The sequence below is a fragment of the Apium graveolens genome, chromosome 5 (assembly GCF_009905375.1).
Source record: "Apium graveolens cultivar Ventura chromosome 5, ASM990537v1, whole genome shotgun sequence".
Taxonomy (NCBI): Eukaryota; Viridiplantae; Streptophyta; class Magnoliopsida; order Apiales; family Apiaceae; genus Apium; species Apium graveolens.
Window position 1 is genome coordinate 137,524,037 of NC_133651.1, and position 5,515 is coordinate 137,529,551.

General features: G+C 43.2%; 1 non-coding gene across 1 annotated transcript; it reads right to left on the minus strand.

Annotated features, from left to right (window-relative positions):
- Positions 1–341: 341 nt before the first annotated feature.
- LOC141662573 (small nucleolar RNA R71) lies at positions 342–448 on the minus strand. The gene has a single exon (XR_012550681.1). It is a non-coding gene; the product is annotated as a small nucleolar RNA R71 (small nucleolar RNA).
- Positions 449–5,515: the final 5,067 nt, after the last annotated feature.

Sequence of the window (5,515 nt, forward strand, 5' to 3'; positions counted from 1 at the left end):
CTAAAATTGATGACATTCAGTCAAGCATCCTTCATCCGGCTATTCAAGCTAACACCTTTGAAATCAAGCCGGGCACTATTCAGATGGTGCAGAATTCTGTTTCTTTTGGAGGAGCGGCAACTGAAGACCCCAACATGCACATAAGGAATTTTGTCGAGATCTGCAGTACTTTTAAGTATAATGGCGTGACTGATGGGGCTATCAAGTTGAGGCTTTTCCCATTCTCACTGAGGGATAAGGCTAAAGATTGGTTACATTCTGAACCAGCTGGGTCCATCACTACGTGGCAAGATCTTGCGCAAAAGTTTCTGGTGAAGTTTTATCCAATGGCAAAGACTGCTGCTATGAGGAGTGCTCTTACTCAGTTTGCGCAGCAACCTACAGAATCTATGTGCGAGGCTTGGGAACGCTACAAGGAAATGTTGAGAAAATGTCCACATCATGGAATGCCGGATTGGATGGTAATCACTGGTTTTTATAATGGTTTGGGGGCCCAATCTCGGCCCATGCTCGATGCAGCAGCTGGAGGCGCCTTATGGGCTAAAAGCTATACTGAGGCGTATAATCTTATCGAGACGATGGCTGCAAATGAGCATCAAAACCCAACTCAGAGGATGACGTCAGGCAAGGTAGCAGGTATTCTGGAAGTTGATGCAGCCACCGCTATTGCAGCCCAGCTCGAAGCGCTATCAATGAAGGTTGATTCTTTGGCTACGTATGGAGTTAATCAAATAGCTATGGTTTGTGAGCTTTGTGCAGGTTCTCATGCTACGAATCAGTGTTCTCTTGTCAACGAATCTGTTCGGTATGTGAATAATTATCAGCGACAACAGCAGCCTGTGCCAGCGACCTATCATCCTAACAACAGAAATTATCCAAATTTCAGCTGGGGGAATAATCAGAATGCTATTCAGCCACCATATCAGCAAGGAGTGAGTAAACAGTTTAACCCACCTGGATTCCAGCAATCACAACAGTATGCTACAAGGCAATCATATCCTCAATAGGGAAGTGCAGCTGCACCTACTAGTGCTGATTTTGAGGAACTTAAGCTGTTGTGCAAGAGTCAGGTGGTTTCTATCAAGACCTTGGAAAATCAAATCGGTCAATTAGCCAATACAGTGCTCAATCATCAACCTGGCACTCTTCCCAGTGACACAGAAGTAACAGGCAGGAAGGAAGCTAAAGAGCAAGTCAAGGCTATTACCTTAAGGTCTGGAAAAGTAGCTGATGCTGAAAAGGCAAAAGAAGTCGAAGCTGAAGTTAGAGATGAAGAATCTAAGCAAAAGGAGAAAGTGGCGGAACCAAAGAAGACTACTGTTGAACACACTCTTCCTGAGGCTAATACAGGGGAGAAACAGCCCTATCCTCCACCACCTTTTCCTAAGAGATTGCAGCAACAAAAGCTGGATAGACAGTTCGGGAAGTTTCTGGAGGTGTTCAAGAAACTTCACATCAATATACCTTTCGCTGAGGCGCTGGAACAAATGCCTAGTTATGCGAAGTTTATGAAGACTATTCTTTCAAGGAAGGTGAAACTGGATGATCTTGAAACCGTTGCTCTCACGGAAGAATGCAGCGCTGTTCTGCAGCAAAAGTTACCACCAAAACTGAAAGATCCAGGAAGCTTCACCATTCCTTGCACCATTGGCAATCTAACTTTTGACAAGTGCCTTTGTGATTTGGGAGCAAGCATTAATCTGATGCCGTTGTCGATCTTTAAAAAGCTGGATCTGCCTGATCCAAAACCCACATACATGTCGCTACAATTGGCGGACCGTTCCATTACTTACCCAAGGGGCATAGTTGAGGATGTGCTCGTCAAGGTGGATAAGCTCTTCTTTCCTGCTGATTTTGTTATTCTGGATTTTGAGGAAGATAAGAAGATTCCCATACTCTTGGGGAGGCCTTTCTTGGCTACTGGACGTACCTTGATAGATGTGCAAAAAGGGGAACTTACTATGCGGGTCCAAGATCAGGATGTGACCTTCAACGTATTCAAGGCAATGAAATTCCCTACAGAAGATGAGGAGTGCTTAAAAGTGGATGTGATTGATTCTGCGGTTACTTCGGAACTCGATCACATTCTAATGTCTGATGCATTGGAAAAGGCCTTAGTGGGGGATTTTGACAGCGATGATGAAGATAGCAACGAGCAATTACAATATCTGAACACTTCTCCATGGAAGCGAAAGCTCGACATACCATTTGAATCTCTTGGTACTTATGACCTTAAGAATGCTGAAGGGAAGCTCAAACCATCAATAGAGGAAGCACCTACCTTGGAGCTCAAACCATTACCTGAACACTTGAGGTATGCTTTTTTAGGTGATTCATCTACGTTACCTGTTATTATTTCAGCTGACCTTTCAGGTAGTGAGGAAGACAAGCTCTTAAGGATTTTGAGAGAATTCAAATCGGCTATAGGATGGACCATAGCAGACATCAAGGGGATAAGTCCTTCATATTGTATGCATAAAATTCTGTTAGAGGAAGGTAGTAAGCCAACTGTGGAACAGCAGCGAAGACTGAACCCGATCATGAAGGAGGTGGTGAAGAAAGAAATTCTGAAATGGCTAGATGCAGGCATCATTTATCCTATTTCTGACAGCTCATGGGTGAGCCCCGTGCAATGTGTACCTAAGAAATGAGGTATCACTGTGGTCGCAAATGAAAAGAATGAGCTCATCCCTACTCGAACAGTTATAGGATGGAGAGTATACATGGATTATAGAAAATTGAACAAAGCCACAAGGAAGGATCACTTCCCTCTCCCATTCATTGATCAAATGCTTGACAGATTGGCGGGACATGAGTATTTTTGTCTTCTGGATGGTTATTCCGGGTATAATCAGATTTGTATTGCACCAGAGGATCAGGAAAAGACTACCTTCACTTGTCCATTTGGCACATTTGCTTTTCGTAGAGTTTCGTTTGGGTTATGTGGCGCCCCGGCCACCTTTCAGAGATGTATGATGGCTATATTCTCTGACATGATTGGAAATAACGTCGAAGTGTTCATGGATGACTTCTCCGTCTTTGGACACTCATATGATGAATGTTTGAATAATCTGCGTGCCGTACTCAAAAGATGCGTGGAAACTAATTTGGTGCTTAATTGGGAGAAATGTCATTTTATGGTGTGTGAAGGCATTATCCTTGGGCATAAGGTCTCTAGCAAAGGTCTGGAGGTGGACAAGGCCAAGGTGGGAGTCATTGAAAATCTTCCCCCACCTAATTCGGTGAAAGGAATCCGTAGTTTTCTCGGTCATGCGGGTTTTTATCGGCGATTCATCAAGGACTTTTCAAAGATATCTAAGCCGTTGTGCAATTTACTTGAGAAAGATATGCCTTTCAAATTTGATGATGAATGTTTGGCAGCATTCGAGACTCCCAAGGAGAGTTTGATCACGGCACCAGTTATTACAGCACCAGATTGGACAGAACCGTTTGAGATGATGTGTGATGCGAGTGACTATGCGGTAGGTGCAGTTCTGGGACAGCGCAAGAAAAATCTCTTCCATGTGGTCTACTATGCGAGTAAGACTTTAAATGGGCCCAATTGAACTACACCACTACTGAGAAGGAGCTTTTGGCTATAGTCTTTGGCATTGAGAAATTTCGATCTTATCTGCTTGGTACGAAAGTGACAGTATTCACTGATCATGCAACTATTCGCTATCTGGTTTCTAAGAAGGATTCAAAGTCGAGACTCATTCGTTGGGTGCTTTTACTTCAAGAATTTGAGTTAGAGATCAAAGATAGAAAAGGTACCAAGAATCAAGTAGCTGACCATCTCTCTAGGTTGGAGAATCCCGATTCTACTTCACAAGATAGGACGTTAATCAATGAATCTTTTCCGGATGAGCAGTTGTTTGCAATTCAGGAGGAAGAACCATGGTTTGCAGATATTGTAAACTATCTTGTCAGCAATATAATGCCGCTTAATTTGACATCCGCTCAAAAGAAGAAGTTTCTGTATGAGGTGAAGTGGTATATGTGGGATGAACCATATTTGTTTAGACAGGGAGCTGATCAGATCATCAGGAGATGTATCCCGTTCTGTGAGACGGAGGGGATATTACGAGACTGCCATTCCACGATTTATGGTGGACACTATGGAGGTGAGAAGACGGCAGCTCGTATTCTGCAAGCAGGTTTTTTCTGGCCTACTTTGTTCAAGGATGCTCATCAGTTTGTTTTAAGGTGTGATCGTTGCCAAAGAGTGGGAAATTTGTCAAGGAAGGATGAGATGCCATTAAATGTGATGCTTGAAGTCGAGGTCTTTGATGTATGGGGAATCGATTTCATGGGGCCTTTTATCTCATCTTGCAATAATCAGTACATCTTGCTGGCAGTTGATTATGTCTCAAAATGGGTCAAAGTTAAAGCTTTACCGACAAATGATGCAAAGGCAGTGCTAAATTTTCTTCATAAGCAAATTTTCACAAGGTTTGGAACACCTCGGGTAATCATAAGTGATGAAGGATCGCATTTTTGCAACCGTAAGTTCACTTCTATGATGCAGCGTTATAATGTGAATCATCGAGTAGCTACTTCCTATCATCCGCAAACAAATGGTCAAGCGGAAGTGTCTAATAAAGAGATAAAGCGCATTCTAGAGAAGGTTGTTTGTCTGTCAAGGAAGGATTGTTCTTTAAAGCTCGATGAAGCTGTTTGGGCTTACAGAACAGCATACAAAACTCCACTTGGGATGTCACCATTTCAGTTGGTGTACGGTAAGGGATGTCATCTACCGGCGGAGCTTGAGCATAAGGCCTACTGGGCATTGAAGAAATTGAACCTGGATTTAGATGCAGCTGGTAAGAAAAGAATGCTTCAGCTTAATGAACTTGATGAATTTTGACTGCAAGCGTACGAGAATAACAAAATGTATAAGGAAAAGGTGAAGAGGTGGCACGATAGGAAGCTACATCGTAAGTTATTTGTGCCAGGGCAACAAGTTCTGTTATTCAACTCTCGGCTCTGACTTTTTCCTGGGAAGTTGAAATCAAGGTGGTCTGGACCTTTTATTGTCAAAACTGTGTTTCCACATGGAGCGGTGGAAATTTTTGAGAATGATTCGGACCAAGCATTCAAGGTTAACGGTCAGCGGTTGAAGCACTACTATGGGGACATGGCAAACCGAGAGGTGGTTAGTGCCATTTTGTTGACTACTTGAGAAAGGTACGGAACGTCAAGCTAATGACGAAAAAGAAGCGCTGCGTGGGAGGCAACCCATGAATTGTTGTTACAGGAACCCTTAGAAGTTAATAACCTATCCAAAAACACAAAAAAATCAGAAAACAGGGGCTGAAAATATTTTTTTCCAGAGACCCTCTGCGCGCCCGCGCAGCTATGCTGAGTGGCCGCGCAGCTTGCTGCGTGCCCGCGCAGAAATGCTGAGCGGCCGCGCAGGGGTCGAGTTCCAGAAAATTTTTTACAGTTCAGAAAAAAAAAAAAAAAACAAAACACAAAAACCCATCACAGCCCATAAACTAACGAATTCTTTTCC